Source organism: Cetorhinus maximus, chromosome 13 (assembly GCF_964194155.1).
Source record: "Cetorhinus maximus chromosome 13, sCetMax3.hap1.1, whole genome shotgun sequence".
NCBI classification, from domain to species: Eukaryota; Metazoa; Chordata; class Chondrichthyes; order Lamniformes; family Cetorhinidae; genus Cetorhinus; species Cetorhinus maximus.
Genome location: NC_135891.1, coordinates 104,203,171 through 104,222,810, shown reverse-complemented (window position 1 = coordinate 104,222,810; position 19,640 = coordinate 104,203,171). Strand labels below are relative to the sequence as shown.

At 43.5% G+C, this 19,640-nt stretch overlaps 1 protein-coding gene across 3 annotated transcripts in view; it reads left to right on the top strand.

Moving 5' to 3' along the window:
- The first annotated feature begins 3,729 nt into the window (after window positions 1-3,729).
- The window catches only part of sbno2b (strawberry notch homolog 2b), a 152,623-nt gene continuing 136,712 nt past the window's right edge, over window positions 3,730-19,640 (top strand). Inside the window, exon 1 of one of the 3 annotated variants that reach the window (XM_078555941.1) lies at window positions 3,730-3,883. The gene's annotated coding sequence lies outside the window, so the exon portion shown is untranslated. Of the gene's footprint in view, window positions 3,884-19,373; window positions 19,535-19,640 lie in introns of those variants that run through there. The other 2 variants (XM_078555940.1, XM_078555939.1) reach the window with 2 other exon arrangements.

Sequence of the window (19,640 nt, the reverse complement as noted above, 5' to 3'; positions counted from 1 at the left end):
GCCAGTCCCAGCCCTGGGATCCAGTCTCCCCAGTCCCAGCCCAAGGATCCAGTCCCCCCAGTCCCAGCCCTGGGATGCAGTCCCCCCCCAGTCCTGGGATCCAGTCCCCCCAGTCCCAGCCCTGGGATCCAGTCCCCCCCAGTCCCAGCCCTGGGATCCAGACACCCCAGTCCCAGCCCTGGGATCCAGTCCCCCCAGTCCCAGCCCTGGGATCCAGTCCCCCCAGTCCCAGCCCTGGGATCCAGTCCCCCCAGTCCCAGCCCTGGGATCCAGTCCCCCCAGTCCCAGCCCTGGGATCCAGTCCCCCCAGTCCCAGCCCTGAGATCCAGTCCCCCCAGTCCCAGCCCTGGGATCCAGTCCCCCTAGTCCCAGCCCTGGGATCCAGTCCCCCTAGTCCCAGCCATGGGATCCAGTCCCCCCCCAGTCCCAGCCCTGGGATCCAGTCCCCCCCAGTCCCAGCCCTGGGATCCAGTCTCCCCCCCCCCCCCCCCCCCCCCCCAGTCCCAGCCCTGGGATCCAGTCCCCCTAGTCCCAGCCCTGGGATCCAGTCCCCCAGTCCAAGCCATGGGATCCAGTCCCTCCAATCCCCCCAGTCCCAGCCCTGGGATCCATTCCCCCCAGTCCCAGCCCTGGGATCCAGTCCCCCCAGTCCCAGCCCTGGGATCCAGTCCCCCCAGTCCCAGCCCTGGGATCCAGTCCCCCCAGTCCCAGCCCTGGGATCCAGTCCCCCCAGTCCCAGCCCTGGGATCCAGTCCCCCCAGTCCCAGCCCTGGGATCCAGTCCCCCCAGTCCCAGCCCTGGGATCCAGTCCCCCCAGTCCCAGCCCTGGGATCCAGTCCCCCCAGTCCCAGCCCTAGGATCCAGTCCCCCCAGTCCCAGCCCTGGGATGCAGTCCCCCCCCCCAGTCCTGGGATCCAGTCCCCCCAGTCCCAGCCCCGGGATCTAGTCCCCCCAGTCCCAGCCCTGAGATCCAGTCCCCCCAGTCCCAGCCCCGGGATCTAGTCCCCCCAGTCCCAGTCCTGGGATCTAGTCCCCCCCCCAAGTCCCAGGATCTAGTCCCCCCCACCCCCCCCCCCCGCCCAGTCCCAGTATCTAGCCCCCCCAGCCCCGGGATCTAGCCCCCCCCCCCCCCCCCCCCAGTCCCAGCCCCGGGATCTAGTCCCCCCAGTCCTGGGATCTAGTCCCCCTCCCCAGTCCTGGAATCTAGTCCCCCTCCCCAGTCCCAGTATCTAGCCCCCCCAGTCCCAGCCCCGGGATCTAGTCCCCCCAGTCCCATGATCTAGTCCCTCCAGCCCCAGCCCTGGGATCTAGTCCCCCCAGTCCCACCCCTGGGATCTAGTCCCCCCAGTCCCAGCCATGGGATCTAGTCCCCCAATCCTGGGATCTAGTCCCCCCCCCCCCCCGTCCTGGGATCTAGTCCCCCCCAGTCCCAGTCCTGGTATCTAGTCCCCCCCAGTCCCAGTCCCGGGATCTAGTCCCCCCAGTCCCAGTTCTGGGATCTAGCCCCCCCCCCCCAAGTCCCAGGATCTAGTCCCCCCCCCCGCCCACCCAGTCCCAGCATCTAGCCCCCCCCAGTCCCGGGATCTAGCCCCCCCCAGTCCCAGCCCCGGGATCTAGTCCCCCCAGTCCCAGGATCTAGTCCCTCCAGTCCCAGCCCCGGGATCTAGTCCCTCCAGTCACAGTCCCGGGATCTAGTCCCTCCAGTCCCAGTCCCGGGATCTAGTCGTCCCAGTCCCAGGATCTAGTCGTCCCAGTCCCAGCCCTGGGATCTAGTCATCCCAGCCCCAGCCCTGGGATCTAGTTGTCCCTATCCCAGGATCTAGTCCCATCCTAGTCCCAGCCCTGGGATCTAGTCCCATCCCTGGGATCTAGCCCCCCACCACCACCACCACCACAGGGATCTAGTCGCCCCAGCCCTGGGATCTAGTCCCTCCAGTCCCAGCCCTGGGATCTAGTCCACCCAGTCCCAGCCCTGGGATCTAGTCTCCCCCCCCCCCCCCAAGTCCTGGGATCTAGTCCCCCCCAGTCCCAGCCCTGGGATCTAGTCCCCCCCTCAGTCCCAGCCCTGGGATCTAGTCCCCCCAGTCCCAGCCCTGGGATCTAGTCCCCCTCAGTCCCAGCCCTGGGATCTAGTCCTTCCGGTCCCAGCCCTGGGATCTAGTCCCCCAGTCCTGGGATCTAGTCCCCTCCCCCAGTCCCAGGATCTAGTCCCCCCCCAGTCCCAGTCCCGGGATATAGTCGCCCCAGTCCTGGGATCTAGTCGTCCCAGTCCTGGTATCTAGTCCCAGCACTGGGATCTAGTCCCCTCCCCCAGTCCCAGTCCTGGGATCTAGTCCCCCCCCCCAGTCCCAGGATCTAGTCCACCCAGTCCCAGTCCTGGGATCTAGTCCCCCCCCCCCAAGTCCCAGGATCTAGTCCCCCCCACCCGCCCAGTCCCAGTATCTAGCCCCCCCCCCCCCCAGTCCCAGTCCCGGGATCTAGCCCCCCCAGTCCCAGCCCCGGGATCTAGTCCCCCCAGTCCCAGGATCTAGTCCCTCCAGTCCCAGCCCCGGGATCTAGTCCCTCCAGTCCCAGCCCCGGGATCTAGTCCCTCCAGTCCCAGCCCTGGGATCTAGTCCCTCCAGTCCCAGCCCCGGGATCTAGTCCCTCCAGTCCCAGCCCCGGGATCTAGTCCTTCCAGTCCCAGTATCTAGTCGTCCCAGTCCCAGTATCTAGTCGTCCCAGTCCCAGTATCTAGTCGTCCCAGTCCCAGGATCTAGTCGTCCCAGTCCCAGCCCTGGGATCTAGTCGTCCCAGTCCCAGCCCTGGGATCTAGTCGTCCCGGTCCCAGCCCTGGGATCCAGTCCCCCCAGTCCCAGCCCTGGGATCCAGTCCCCCCAGTCCCAGCCCTGAGATCCAGTCCCCCCAGTCCCAGCCCTGGGATCCAGTCCCCCCAGTCCCAGCCCTGGGATCCAGACCCCCCAGTCCCAGCCCTGGGATCCAGTCCCCCCAGTCCCAGCCCTGGGATCCAGTCCCCCCAGTCCCAGCCCTGAGATCCAGTCCCCCCAGTCCCAGCCCTGGGATCCAGTCCCCCCAGTCCCAGCCCTGGGATCCAGTCCCCCCAGTCCCAGCCCTGGGATCTAGTCCCATCCCAGTCCCAGGATCTAGTCCCATCCCAGTCCTGGGATCTAGTCTCAGCCATGGGATCTAGTCCCAGCCATGGGTTCTAGCCCCCCCCCCCCCCCCCCGGGATCTAGTCCCCCCCAGTCCCAGGATCTAGTCCCCCAGTCCCAGCCCTGGGATCTACCCCCCCCCCCCAGTCCTAGCCCTGGGATCTAGTTCCCCCCAGTCCCAGCCCTGGGATCTAGTCACCCCACCCCCCAAGTCCCAGCCCTGGGATCTAGTCCCCCCACCCCCAACCCTGGGATCTAGTCCCCCAGTCCCAACCATGGGATCTAGTCCCCCAGTCCCAACCCTGGGATCTAGTCCCCCAGTCCCAGCCCTGGGATCTAGTCGTCCCCCCAGTCGCAGCCCTGGGATTTACCTCCCCCCGCCCCCCCCACCCCAAGTCCCAGCCCTGGGATTTAGCCCCCCTCCCAGTCCCAGCCCTGGGATCTAGTCCCCCCCAGTCCCAGTCCTGGGATCTAGTCCCCCCCCCCCCCCCCCAGTCCCAGCCCTGGGATCTAGTTCCCCCCTGTCCCAGTCCCAGCCCTGCTGTCTCCAGGCCCTGACGTCAATCAGAGGAAGCCTGTGTCTGAGGAGCAATGGCGGCCAAACAGGAAGTGGATTGAGTGCGGGGGGCTGACAGGGAAGCCGAGCCGCCCGGGCGCACAGGCACCTCATGGATTAAAAAGCAAAGACCGGCCGAGTCCGCGGCGCCCACTCTCCCTCACATCTCGCACAGGTCGGTACCCGGAGCCTTTTTGTTTACAGCGTGTCGAGCGGGCGAGCGGGAGAGCGACAGGCGGCGGGGGAGCGGCCGCCGAGCGCTGACCTGCTGTAAATTTAGCGGCAGGCTGTGTAGGCCTCTCTCTCTCTCTCTCATCAGCTTAGACTCCCGTCGCGATAACCTTCAGTCTCTTTGAACCGCCACTTCCCTCAGTCTCCCAACACAACCGGGGGGGGAAAAAAATTAAAATAAAATAGAGGACAGAAAGTTAACCTGTCGAATGAAACTGAGCACTTCCATAATTTTTGTCTGGCCTTTAAAACTACGTTTGGAGACGTGTTGACGTTTCTTTTGTTAAAAGTTTGACCCAGTCCAACCTTTAGGAAAAAAGTTTTATTTATTTTTCTCTCCCTTAAAAGTTCCCCCTCCTCCTCTCCCCTCCTCTCCCCTCCCCAGGGAATGGGATGTTGGAAGCGTCGGATTTTTAAAACAACTAAATAATAATAATTTTAAAGCTTAAACAACTCCTGTTAATAAGCACAGGGAAGTGATCTCATCCAGATGATCTGACAAGGATTCTATTGTGCAAACATTAAGGGGTTTTTAAAAATATATGTATATATATATAGGTACAAACAGTCCGAAGAGACAGACTCTCTGGCTTTCAACAAGTAAGAATGAATATATATATATATATATAAGCCGGAGCTCTCTCCTCTCTCCCCTTTTCTCTTATGTCGTTTTATATTTCATTAAAAGCTATGGGTCCAGCTCAGCTCTTTTTATTTTATGAAGTCGAACTTGTACCTGGATATAATTCCACCGAAAAAAAACAAAAATCCAAAATTCATTTGGTCTTTTTTTTTCAAACCCCCCCCCCCCCCCAAAAAAATGTTTTAACAGCAAAAAAAAAGGGTCGGTCAGGATTAAAAGCGTCGAGAAATGAGGAGGTTTAAATGATGTGATAACGTTTGGAGAGAGAGAGAAAGAGAGAGAGAAAAAACCTATGACGGGCGCTCCCCCTCCCTGTTTGCTTCAGATTGTTCTTTTTAATCTTCTAACTTTTATTTCCGCTTTATCGGCACCATCATCATGTTGGGTGGGAGCGATTTTCTGGGTGAACATGGGGAGGGTTGAGAGAGAGAGAGAAAAATCCGCTCGGCGTCTTTTATTCAAAGTTGGAAACGACGCGTTGGAACATTTATTCTTTTTTTTCTCTCTTTTTTGACGAACTGATGTATTCCAGACTCAAAACATGAGTTGTCAGACCAACCTTGTCTTTTTTTTTTCCTTCCTCCTTCCCTCACTCCCTCCCTCCACTATCAGTTTTACTTTCCCATGAAAAAAAAAAGTTGGTTACGAAATAACTCGTCGACACGGATTTTAAACATGTTCGGCCAGATGAGTTACTAGTATCAGTTGCACTAGTTTTTTAAAAAAATTTGGGAAGTTTTTGTTCCTGTTTGGTATTCGGCATCAGGGAACCGATTGTGGGGGAATCGAGACGTGTAAAAGGTAAACTTTTTTGCTGCTTACTTGTTTTTTTTTTCTCCCAACCTGATGGAAAAGTGACCCGATAATTTTTGATAGGCTTCCTCTGGCGAGGGACAAGTCTGGGACGCCGATGTCTTGTTTATGTTGGGTGTGCAACAACGTTCTGGGGCAGATCAGGGCCCGGTGTGCCAGCTGACCGATTGAAATTACCTCAGGGCCTTTTTAAGGCACCACGATTTACACAAGTGGACTCCAGTTTCTTTGTGAAGTCGGGAAACCTTACCCAGTCGCTTAATCTGTCAGGATCTGTGCAATTCCTAGTGCCATGAGTATCAGCATTGAGTTGGTGCAAGTATCGAAAATAGCAATAAACACAAAGTGCTGGGGACATGTAGCAGGCCTGGCAACATCTGTGGAGAGAAAGAGAGAGAGAGAGAGAGAGAAACAGCGTTAACGTTTCGATTCCAGCATGCTGTTTTCAGTTCCCAAGAAGAGTCAGTTACCCTCACCTTCCCTTGACCTGTTTTCCCCAGGGGGAATCTATGACTTTCTTTTGTCTTTGTGCTGAAGTACCCCAAAGCACACTGTATTCCCACAGCAGTATTGCATAATTTAATCAAGAGCTCAATCCTAATATGATTTGTTAAAGAATTGAATCAGAGTATGTAAACTACAATCAGTTTGCTTCTCAATGTTTGCTTCTCAAATGTTATATTTTTATTCTGCATTAGATTTTGGTTTTCGAGTAGATTCAGGTTGATATTTGAAAAGAACAATTCACATTTAATTTAATATCTTTGCCAATGTAATCTCCTGACAGAAATAAGCTTAATTTTGTAAAGTTGCTTTATTTTTCTTGGAGCATATTAAAGTATAAACTCATTGCTGAATTTAACATCATATTTCTTTTATCAAACTATTTTTGATTATATATTCCTGAAAATCCATTCAGCAACATATATTGAGAGAACAGAACTAATTATTTTCCACAATGCTTAATTGCAGCTGGCATCTTTTAGTTCAGGCTGATGTCTTAGGTACTTCAAGTAGCATTATGTGAATTTAGATCTTTAACATGTGTAAACTCCCCTCAAGATAACAGAGCTGTACTGGTTGACATAAACTTAATTTTAAGGCAAGAATTCTTATTATGTAAAACAATATTTTGTATGTTAACATTTGCAGGCCTATGGGAAAAGAGCAGAGGATAGGGACTAATTGAATAGCTGTTTCAGATAATGGGTACAGGGATGATGGCCAGAATGGTCGATGCTGTAGGATTCCACGAGTATCTCTTTAATATCGAACAATAAAAATGCTAGTGAGTACGATATGATAACAAAAATAGAGAATATAATCTTACACAATTTTAATCATTGACTTAGTTACAGGATCCATTATTGTGTTCTTAATCTAGCTCTTTGTCATTTTGTATGTGCTTGAAAGAGCCAACAACCAGTTCATTAACAAGATGATGCTACATCAACATTTTCTTTTCAGCTAACTTTTCAATTCAAAATTAAAATCTGCTAGGAACTCCTGACCCTTGGCTGCTCTAAGGAAGGCCATTTAACATGGTTATTGTAAATAATATGTGGTTTAAAGGCTCTCTGTGGGTTGTTCCCACCCTTCCTCCCTTCTTCAAAGCCAGTTTTGGTTTTGTGATTTTGCTTATGTTGCTTTCTTGCATGTTACCCCTTTAGCAGCGATATATTTATCTGGGGTTTAAAATTTTGATTGTTTACATGCTTACTAACATCTACATAAGCTGTAGAACATTTAAGATTTGGTGACACAATATCCCACATTTACCCTATAGCTGATTTAGACTGGTATTTTATTAAAACAAATCAGGGAAGAATCTGATTATAGTTTGAACAAAAACTTAATGTGTTCTCCTACTTTTGCTGAGAGCTGAAGCTATTAGTTGAATATGGAAATAAATGTGTGCATGCAAATTTGCAATAGTTATTTTAATAGCTTATTTGTCACAAGTTGGGTAGAAACCTTCATTACATTTCTACAAAAGTAGAAATAATAGATGCAGAAGTGTGATTGAAATGGCTAATTGAAGTTAGTTTTTTTTATTCATTCATGGGATGTGGGCATTACTGGCTAGGCCAGCATTTATTGCCTAACCCTAATTGCCCTTGTTCAGAGGGCATTTAAGAGCCAACCACATTGCTGGAGTTACATGTAGGCTAGACCAGGTAAGGACAGCAGATTTCTTTCCCTAAAGGACATTAGTGAACTAGATGAGTTTTTACGGCAATGGTTTCATGGTCGTCATTAGACTTTTAATTCTAGATTTTTATTGAATTCAAATTCCACCATCTGCCATGGCAGGATTTGAACCCAGGTCCCCAGAGCATTACCCTGGGTCTCTGGATTACCAGTCCAGTGACAATATGATATTAGCTTAATTTTTACATTTTTGTAGTGTTACACTGCAAATGCAATAATTCAAACACAGTGACTGTAACCTCCTATTTGTCTAGCGCCTCTAACATATGGCACCCCAAAGTGCTTCAGAGGCATTATATAGCAAAATATATCATTGAGCCATATAAGGAGATATAAGGGCAGAAGGTGACAAAAAAACTTGATCAGAGGTAGATCTTAAGGAGTCTCTTTTATTTAAAAAAAAAAGGAAAGCAAGATAGAGGGGAAATTCCAGAGCTTGGGGCGTAGGCAGCTGAAAGCATGGTCAGCAATGGTGGAGAGATTAAAATTGGGGATACTCAAAGAGGCTGGAATAAGATGTGGGCAGACATCTCTGGCTGTTGTAGGACCGGAGGAGATTACAGAGATAGGGTGGGTCCAGGCCTTTGGAGGCTTTTGAAAACCAGGATGAGAATTTTAAAATCAAGCATTTCTGGACTGGTCGGTGAGCACAGGGGTGATAGGTGAATTGGACTTGGTGTGAGTTAAGACACATGCAGTGGGGATTTGAATGACCAAGTTTATGGAGGGTAGAATGTGGGAGGCTGGCCAGGAATGCTTTAGAATAATCAAATCTGGAGGTAACAAAAGTATGGTTGAGGGTTTCAGGAGCACAAGCTGAGGCAGGGTCAGAAATATGAAAACATTTTTGACAAAGTTGGCGAGGATATTTTACTCTTCTAGATCCTTTATATCCATCTAAGCAATGTAACAGGGTTATGCTTTAACATGCCAACTTTCAGATGAAATCTCCAATAGTGGGATGCTCCATTATTACTGCTCTATAGTGTCAGCCTTGATTCTGTGCTCCAGAACCTGGGGTAGGGCTTCTTAACTTAGAAGAAGTCCTACCACTAAGCCAAACTAGCACTTGCCTGATGCAGAAAATGGAAAAGCGATTACACTAGTGTGTGAGAGTTCTCATCTGAAGTTAGGCTTGAGAAACATTATCAGAGCAGTGTAGTGGGAATGCTATACTATGTCTGACTGTGCTATATCCATGCTTGAAATAGTACTTCCCAGAATGTGTAGAAGTTCCAACTTCGGTCTACGTCATGCTTTTTGGGTTTTACAGTAAAGCAGGGCAAAAATACAGTTATCTTTGCCTTCTTCCGGATACTAAACAAAAACCTTAGAAACTGATACAAAACCAACCTGACGTCTATGAATGTCCTTCTGAGGTCAAAGTGTCAACTGTGTTTTTGTGTGGCAGACATGCCCATTGGCAACTGAATCATGACTGGTCATTTCAGTTTACACTGTATCTCTTAACAGCCATGCCTTTCCTTATGTCTCTTTACATTAAATTTAAATCCAGACCTGAGAGCTGAAAAGAGGCAAGCCTGAGACAGTGATTTTGGTGCTGTTTTGAACCTTGCTAACTGAAGTTAAATAAACCAAGGGTTTATGAACTGCAGTTTATGAACTCAAACAATGAGAGCCTAAAATTGAATATAGGTGGACAATGAACAGAATCATATAAATTACAGGGATGACATTATATGTTTGTTTAATTTTTAAGAAATCAACTTTGAAAACAGATGCTCTAAGTTAACTATTTTACTGATGAGAAGTGTGTCCTTATAATTTTGAGACAGTGGAAGGTTTACAATGTAGTGAATTTGAGATCAATATCATTAACATGATTGCAATCTTTAATGGTTTTGTTCTAATAATGTAACACCTTAGCATCACAATCTGTTCATTGTTAATGTTTCTAGTATCTCCACACTATCTAGATGCAATAATATTGTTTACTTGTACTGTTGTCCAACTCTAGTTTAGATCTGAAAGTACATAACGTCTTGAGTCTATTGTCAATGCTTTTAAAGGAAGCAAAGAGTTGCAATCAAATTGGGTATCTCGCAGTTCATTTATACATTCCTGTTGATTTTCATTGAATTAATTTAGTAAATTGGCAAATGACACATTTAATTAATTACTTTGGAAGAGATCTTGAACTAATAATGTAAGAGAGCTGTATTAACATTTGCAATAGAAGCCAAGGTACCTTCTATATTTAGATGAAAGCAAAGTACTGCAGGTGCTGGAAGTCTGGAATAAAAACAAAAAAATGCTGGTAAAACTCAGCAGGTCTGGCAGATCTGTGGAGAGAGAAGCAAAGTTAATGTTTTGAGACCGTTTGACTTCTTCAGAGCTAAAAGCTTTTATATGGACTCTGAACATAACTTTGTTTCTCTCTCCACAGATGTTGCCAGACCTGCTAAGTTTTACCAGCATTTTCTGTTTTTAGTTTACATTATATATATTTAGCTGGTATACTACCATCTGGATAATTTCTTAATGCTGAGTTTTCTCAGTGATACAAAGTAAGCAAAAACAATGTGTTCTTTCTTGAAGGGAGTGACGTCTGCTGGCAAACAGTCAGCTGGTGGTCGCTGTCTTCCAGTACCTTGTCCTTGGCTAGTCTTTGTGGGTGCCTATGCATGAGCATTAACAGGTCACTCAACCATGGGAAATATTAAAGCTGAACTTGATCCTGCCCTCATTCAGCAGCCACGCACGCACGTCAACAGATGGTGGTCAGAAGTAGGAGCGATGAATTTTTTGTTAAACACTGGTGGCATGGAGACCAGTTCTAACACCCAGTTGCCACCCAGATAGTTTGCTTAACTAAAAGCAATAGAGATCCAACTTGGAACTATTTTTTTGACTTGATGCTGCACTTTTACCCATTGGGCTATCTAGGGAAACCTGCTCTTGAAAATATGTTTTTAAATGTTGCTAGATCAATGTCGTGTCTGATGTTTCCTAAAAGAATTTCATTGCAAAAGACTGAATGTTGGTCAAGAAGACATAATTTGCCAGCTACTAGGATTTGATATCCAGCAGCCAGAGTAATCTGCATGTCTTGTATTAAACAATTGATGTATTAATGAGGTCCCATCTTTATTGGTACAAATTGAATATAATTTCATATTTTTGTCTGAAGAAATGGAGAGCGCCACTTTTTTGACTGTAGAGGCATTTTCTGATATAGCACTTTGTTAAAACAGATCAGAAGTTTCAGGTTCGATTTGTTTTTTTTAAGTGTGTACTAATCGATTTTAGTTGGGCCAACAAATGAAGTGCTGGAATTGGCTTCTGTGTTGCTGTGCTGATGAGGATTTTGTTCCTCGCTACTATCCATTGGTGTTTGTCAGAAAGATAAGAACAGGATGAAATTCAGTTGTGGCACCCTTCAGGGTGAAATAGTTTTCAGGTACTTGGCCTAGCTTCATACGTGGAAAGTTTATTTGGGTAAGATATTAGATGGTTGCTGGTAAATGTGAAATTGTGTAGCATCACGAGTCAGTATCTTTAGGATAAGAAAGAAGAAAATTGAGCCAGGAGTGCTAAGTGGAAAATTTTAAAAGAAACTTCACAGAAATATATGGTGTCATCTGCTCTACGTGGGATCAGGTAGCTATTTGCTTCTGGAGAACAGTGTTCCATTTAGATTACTAAACCTTTGGGAAAGTATATTGACCTTGGAAGGGGTACGGCACAGATTGATACCAGGACTGAGATTGAGAACAGGTTGCGTAAACTGGCCTGTATTCCCTTAATTATAGAAGATTGAGGGCAATCTAATCGAGGTATTTAAAAAAGCTTGGGGGAATTTGATAATGTTGATTTCTTCCAGTGGAGATATCCTAAACAAGTGGGCATAATCTTAAAGTTAGTGTTAGGCTATTTAGGAATGAAATCAGGAATCACTAGTTTACAATGTGGGAGCTGTGAATACTGGGTCGGTTGAAACCTTCCAGACTGAGATCAATAGATTTTTGTTGGGTATGGGTATTGAGAGATGTGAAGGAGTTGCTGGTAAATAGAGTTGAGGTACAGTATAGATCTGCCACAATCAGATTGAAAGGCAAAAGGCTTGAGGGGCTAAATGACCTACTCTTCCTTTTTGTACCTATTATGACTGCTGGAGAAAAGGATGTGGAAAGTCTGGTCCCAATCGTTTTCCTGTTTGACTCGGTTTACAAATCATGTAACACTGACTCTGCAATCAATCATCATATCTTGGTAGTTTCACATTACTGCAGCCTCAAATATTTTTTAACACTGAATGATGAGGTTAATTTTGATAAATGCTTCAATTTTACATTTATTTTTGAAGCAACCTTAATGGAAAAATTGTCGAGAAACTGATCACTGAAAATAACCCCAGTAATGCAGCAAAATGATTTTTATGGGTCATAGGCATAGATACATCTTCAGTACCTAGCACAAGCTCCAGTTTCAGTGTTCATCATTTTGAAATAGGACACTGCCAGTCGTCAAAACAAAGTGAGATCACATGACATGGTGGCTGACACCATAACTTTCGAATATATTATAGGATATGGTATATAAGATTGCCCCTCCTGCATATTTTTCTTCAAATATGGCTGAAAAACATAAATTGCAGAATTGACTTATCTAGTGTAAAGTCATACCCCTTTATCTTAAATGTAAATAAAATGTTCTGGTGGAATATTTTATCATATGTAAAAAAACTACCCTGATTATTAATTTAGCTGAACTTGATAGTTATTTAAGCTGTTCATTGGATAGCATCTTGGAAGAATAAGCTGACAGGAAGTGTAAACAAATGTAAGATTTTTAACAGAGATATCTTAATTCTTGCACTCCATTTTATCCTCCAAGCCATTTCACCCATGTATGTATGCTACAAAGGATTAATATGCAGTAACAGATTTTTTTTTTTAAAAACTGCTGAAAATATAATAGGTTGACTGTTGGCTATAGACTATAAGAGAAAATGGGTTAATACTTTGGGTGGAACTCCATCAGGACTGTTCTGATAGAGTCCCACCCAAAGTATTAACTTTTCCTTCACAGAGTGGAACTCTGAATCGGGTCAGAAAACCCCCTTTTTTGTTTTTATTCCACATTTCCAGCATTTAGTATTTTTAAAAACATGGTACATAATGCAGATGCTACCTATTGCTATTCCGTACAAGAATTTTTTTTTAAAAAGTGAAATGGTGATTTTTGTGGGTTTTTGTTGTTTTTGGAATGCAGTAAAAATGTTTTAGAAATTAATCGGCCCCTTTTTGATAATTATTCAAGCAGCCTTTACAACAATTTGAGCAATATCAGCATTCCCAATACCTATATTTTAATCTTTATAATTAAATAGATGAATAGCTCCCTGTTAAGTCCTAGTCGTGAAGAACCAGTACAAATATAGAACTTGCACTCGAGGTACTTGTACTACTGGAAGAGGAAAGGCATGAATCAGTTGATTGCACTTCTTTGATTCAGAAGTGTACCTTTATAAAGTGTGTGAGATCCAGATATCATAGATTTTGGAACATGTGAAATGGATGTCTGCATCTCCTGAGCTTGGCAGTATAGAAGGGAGCACAATAAAAAACCCCCATATAACCCATATAAGGTGGCTGCAAACTGGTTGTAATTTTTAATAAAAGTTGAGGGTAGGCTAGAGTATATTTTGTGGAACCAAAAGGAAAGAAAATATTTTGGCCCCTTTTCTGAGCAGCCACCAGTGGTCTCTAAAAACCACTATTCAGCCCACACAATGTCTGGCCTAACTCCACCACTTCTACCTGAATATTGTAAACAAGGAAGTTTCTAAGATCTTGATTTGCATATCAAAGTAGCTGCTTGTTGGACATGGGCAGATATATGGATTGAGTACTTGAAAATTGTATCAGACAAGCTTTGGGCATTACTTTCCTCCCACTGATTCCCAGAGTTCAACTGCCGGCCACTTGTTTTTCAGGTGAGGTATGGGTGTGGGAGTTGAAAATTTCCATTTGGACCTCAAATGCAGTTTCTGTACATAGCCAATTCCTGCCTCTCTATCTTTTCTCCCTTCTATAATCTTCAGGATATTTAAGCACGAGTGTGGTGTCACCTAATCACTCCTTGGTTTGTTGTTGCCCATTTTCTCATTCTTCAATCTTATTGACACTTGAACTGCAAACCTTTGGTTTTCATCTTTGCGTTGTAATGAAAAAAGCCAGGGAATTGAGCAGTTTTCACCTGATCTGAAATTTATTTTCCAGACCTAACATATCAGACAATCAATACCACAGGCATTGCAGTATCTGGTATAGCTTGATCTATACAGTGGAATTTTTATAAGACGTCTTAATGTTTCATGTTTCTTACTGGCTTATATACAGTTGGTGATATTGTGACTTTGGAAAATTTTGTTTACAGTAGTGGTAGCGTGACATAGTCATTTTACCAGGATGACTGCTTCTTGTACATTGACAATAGCATTTTTGTGTGTAGTACTTTTTTTTGCAACTTAACTGTGTGTTTACTAAAATGGGGAAGAAAATTCCTTTTGTATGCCACTTATATTAAAAAGTTATTTAACTGAGTTTACTTTTGATGTTCTAACCGTCAGGTATAGTAAACTGCAAACCTTGTGCCTTAAAACATGATTTTATGGTTTAAAACTGCTTCCCAACTCTCCAGCCTAGGCATATTCTAACTTAATGAGAATGCTATTCTAAAGAATAATGGATTGAATTCAGCTGAAGGAATGAGAGTCCACACTTATAAATATTAATTTTCAGTGCCACTGTCAGTAAATAAGAATTACTACGCATTAAAATGATACCTAAACTGGAAGGGCCAAGTGCTAATTTTTGTGGTGTGCTTAGCCACTCTCTGCTTACAATAACCTCACTCCTTTTAGTACTTTAGAATGATGAGATGCTATTTCCGCGCAGCATTTGGAAGCCAAAAGCACTTCTGACAACAGCTTCCAAATTTTTGCAATTAACTACGCACATGTACTCACTGGAAGTTGCTGTCTGATTTGCACGTGAATAACACTGAGCAGCACAAGTTTCGCTGTTATTTTTCTAGCAAAATCCAGCCCCATGGATCAAAATGGATTGAGATCAGAAGATTATGATACTTCCAAATGCAGGAAACGTTAAACTACGTTACACAAATATTTGTGTACAAGAGTACATGGAATACTTTTTGTTTCTGGTGCGTTTGGTGGATTAGTGCTTTATCATCAGTTTTAAATGATTTTTCTATACTGTTTGTACTACTGTCAGTTCTGATGCCTTAGTTCAGATTCGGAAAGCGCAGAAGTGCGTTTTCTCATTCCTGTAATTTTGAGTTCCAGATTTATTTCTTGTTTATTTTTCAAGTAAGAAATATAGTTACATAAACTTAAGGAGCCAGCAAGAGACCCTCAGGAAGTCTACAAGACCATGAAGTGTCTGCCTGAGTGAGGTCAGGCTGCAACTTACACCATGAACAATGTCTCGAGAATTCTAAACATCACGTACAATTACATGGAATGTACAGCACAGAAGCAAGCCACTCAGTGTTTGCTTCCTATTTGTGCTTCACACAAGCCTCCTCCTGCCCCTTTTAATTTAACCATATTAGCATAATCTTTTATTCCTTTCCCCTGCTGTGTTTATTTAGCTTCCCCTTAAATACATCTGTGCTATTTACCTCAACTGCTCCATATAATAGCAAGTTCCACATTCTAATCACTCTCTTGGTATAGAGGTTTCTCCTGAATTACTTGTTGGATTTGTTAGTGATTACCCTGAATTTATGGCTCCTAGTTTTGAACTCATAAATGGAAACATCTCTAGGTCTAACCTTGAAGAATCTTGAAGACCTCCATCAGGTCACAGCTCAGCACAGCATTTCTAGAGAAAAGGGCCCCACCTTGTTCAATCTTTCCTGATAAGTATAACCTCTAAGTTCTGGTGTCATTTTAAAATCTTTTCTGCTCTTCTCCAGCTTTTCTATACACTTTTCATAATATGGAGACCAGAGCTGCCAAGTGTGGTCTAACCAAAGTTCTATACAAGTTTAACATAATTTCTCTGGTTTTCAATTCTATTCCTTTAGCATATTCCTTTTTTTCTGGCTTTACCAGCTTGCTTTGTTACTTCTCATGATTTTGTATATCTGTACCTCAGATCCCTTTCTCCTGTACCTTATTTAGACTTATTTTTCAAGGAATATGTGACCTCCTTATTCCTCCTATCAAAATGCACCACCTCAGTTATCAATATTGAAAAATTCTACACTTCCTATTGGCATGAGTCCACAATGCAAAAGTGCCCAAATCTGTACCAGTTGATAATCTTGCTTGCAGAGGAGGATGACTAGCATGTGAAGTGGTTAGTAGAACGTATTGTTCTGAAGTTGAGACTGGGTCACAATGTTCAGACAAAATAATGTAAGTTTTACTTTGCAATTAATAGTATTGACTTTGGTCTGATTGACTGTGACATGGGATAACAACATTGGCAAACAATTCCATTTTGTGGCACTTGCATCTGTTGAGTGCAAAATTTAATGCTCCATGAAAAAAATAGTGTAGCTCAATAATGTACGTTTTATCGATATTCTTTCAAAAATTCACAAAGCATAATGAAACAAAGTTTTCTGAAGTGAGTTCAAATTGATTTCTTCTCCTGTTTTCGACCTTCCTGTTTGGAAGTCAGAAGTATGTGTCATGGTAGCCTGCTGGTACCTCAAAGTGGCTATTCATGAGTTTTGATGGATTATTTGAACATGAGACATCTCAACCAGGCCTTGCTCTCTTCAAACAGCAGCACTTATTCTATCTTGGAGAACTGGATAGTGATAGGGAGTGAAAATCTTGGCTGATTTCCCCCCTCTCTGCTCCTGAGGCAAGTTGTAATACCGTCACTGCTGTTCCAACTGAGATTCTCTCACTATTTCAAAGATCCAATCTGGGACTTCTCTGACTTATTTGGATTACACAGTGCTTTGGTGCACTATCATTGCATGAACCTTAAACAAGGAATTAACCCCACGTTTGGATGTAAATATATATATATATATTTAAAATATTACTATGCTGAAATGCTTCAAACCAACAATGAATTCTATTGTGTAAAGAACGCCAATGTTTCAGCAACATGATATGGGATCACGTAAATACAGACATTGAATATCCATGTATTAAACTCAATAACTTCATTTTAAAGTCCTTGTGGGTAATTCATTCTCAATTTCATCTTTGAGCTGTGAAGAGGCCAACATCAGCTGAATTTCAATGTTGAGGAAAATAAAATAACTGCCAATGATTTAATGTTTTTGACAATACTTTGGCATATTAGTGGTAATTTTGATTAATTTATTTTAATGTTTGATAAATTTAGCAGAACAAATTGTGGGTTTGTGCAGTTTCAGAATAATACATTTTACTGAGCATGGATGAATGCCTTTTAGGATAAATGACAAAGCAAAAGGGATACTGATTCTTCACATTTTCATTTCCTGGGTACACTAATTCAAACAAATATGAGTAAATTGTCACAGCCTGTTTGACTCCATGTGTTACAGTTAAATGCAAATGAGGGTGTCATGATAGGATTGAAGAAATCCCATACATGAAGCATGTTATCCATCACTTGACATGAGCTTGCATTCACCTAATAGCTTATTAAGTTTCACGATGACCCAAGAATCTTTGAAGTGTAGTCACTTACCTGGATAGATACAGAAGCCAGTTTGTACACAGCAAGATTTCATAAATGCAAAGTTAGATGAATGACCATATGATCTATTTCAGAATGATGTTGGCTGAGAAAAAAATTATTAACCAGAACATGGGGAGAATTCCTGCTATTTGAACAATCCCAGAGCATTTTTAACATCCACCTAAACTGGTTCTTCCAAAGCACAATGTGGTATACCTCTGGCTAGATCTTGGTTAGGGGGTGGAAACTAGGAAACAGGGTCTTAACTTTCTTAAAGCAACATCCTCTCCCTCTGCCACTTCCTGTCATGTAGTTTGTTTCTGATATTGGTATTCGGGTGTTTTAAAGTCAGGGATCCTTTTGTGTTCTTTGACTTTTAGGTCCAGTCAAAAATGAGATTGTGAACTTTCCAGTAGCATTGGTTTCTGCTGTTTTAAATTTTTTCTTCTAACTTACACATAGAATCTCATTTACTTCCAAATTACTGCTAAAGTCATACCTTAAATTTTTCGAGTTTGATTGGAGACAGTTCTGGGATCACTGGGTGGGGACCCAGGGTCTGATAGTACTGAAATAGATTCTCAAAGTGTAACAGTATCTTGAATTGTGCTCCTTTTGTGAGATTGATCCTTTGGTTCCAATAAAAACAGAATTATTTTATGGGCCAGGCCCTTTGATAAGTGGAAACAGGACTTTGTGATCGGGTGGGCATTGAGAAGGCATTTCATGATACTATACAAGAGCATTGGGCAGTTCTGAGCTTGGGGAGCACTACAAGTGCAGTCCACGGGCTTGATTAATTTAATGGGGCTGGGGAGGTGGGAGGGTGGGGTGGTTCATGAGCCTGAGATGGAATGGTGGAAAGGGCAGGTTTTCTGGCTGGACATGAGGGTTCTTTAGAATGTTGAGGGGACCTGAATCTGATGATATTGGTGATTGCTGAAATCTGGAAATATTGAGGACCTGGGCAAAATGGCCTTGTGGGAGAATGGGACTTAAACTGCTAAAGCATTGTTCTATAAAAACCCTGTCTGATTATCTCGGCAGGGTTGTCCCCTGCCTTTTCTGTACCCTCGGGTACCTTTTGCATCATAAGTTAGTCCCTGTCTTTAAAGCAGTTAAGCATTGATTTCACTGTTTCTTGCAATGAATGGATGGAAAGTTATTTTGTTTGCTGAGGCTGCCTAATTTCCTGACATGCCTGAAGTGGAAAATCCTGTACACCTTTCATGAGTTTGACTGCTAGTACAGTTTTTACTAAGTGTAGCATTCTCTTAAACAATGAACTTTTGGACATTTGATTATGCAGTTACCAAGTTAACAAATTACCTAACCCTCAAAAATGATTCAAAAGAGAGATGTTTTAAGCAAATATGTGATCAAAGGAGGTGATTGACTTTAAAATAAATTCTGTTTGTCGTCTTCAACGAAGAAACCCAAATCACAGCTCTTGCTGTTCACATGTGCTGCTGCTTAAAGATGTGTTTTTTTTGTGTAGTTTATAACTAAAATGCACAATAGTTAATTCACTTATAAATGAATCACTTGCCTGAAATAAACATTTTGAGAATTCAATGTCCAATTTCTTTGAAATTCCTCACAGCATGAAGGGACAAACTCGTCAACTCCAGTTGATGCATAAATTGCACACTGGGAAATCGTGCAGACTTTTTGCTCAAACCACAAATATGCTTGAAAAGTCTGAACTGTTGCGGTACAGTGCAGAAGGAAGCCATTTGGCCAATTTGGCCTTTTGAAAGAGCTGGACAATTAGCCTTGGTCCTCTGCCCCATAGCCATGCAGTTTTCCTTTTCCGGTATATATCCAAAATCTGGTCAAAGGTCTGGTTTTTGAAACAGGCTTGTGGCCCTTAGATAAAAACTTCAATGTGTTTATTAAGGGGCAAATTCAATGAATAAATGAAATTGTGTCATTGTGAAATATTTTCTTTGTAATGTTTAGAACTTAATTTTGGGAATTATACATTTCGGTTGCTGAAAGGAGAAAATGGCAGATTTTTTTGATTCATTTAACCTGTTTCTTCAATCAGGCCGCTGACAACTGGTGAAAGTTGACATGGCAAACTGAATAAGAAAATATTGATACAAAACTAAGAAGAAAGATTATGACAAATGAAGATGGGGCAAAAAATATACCCACCCGCCTTCATTCTAAGTCCTATTATGGTGACTGGTAAATGAAGAAAATCGTATATTGTCGATATTTCCATTACATTTGGAAGGCGAGTTTTTAGTCATTGGCTTACAAAGAAACATTGACTTTTCAAGAGAAATGAAAATTAAACCCATTTGTGCCACATTGTAATACACTTAGTATTATGTGCAGAA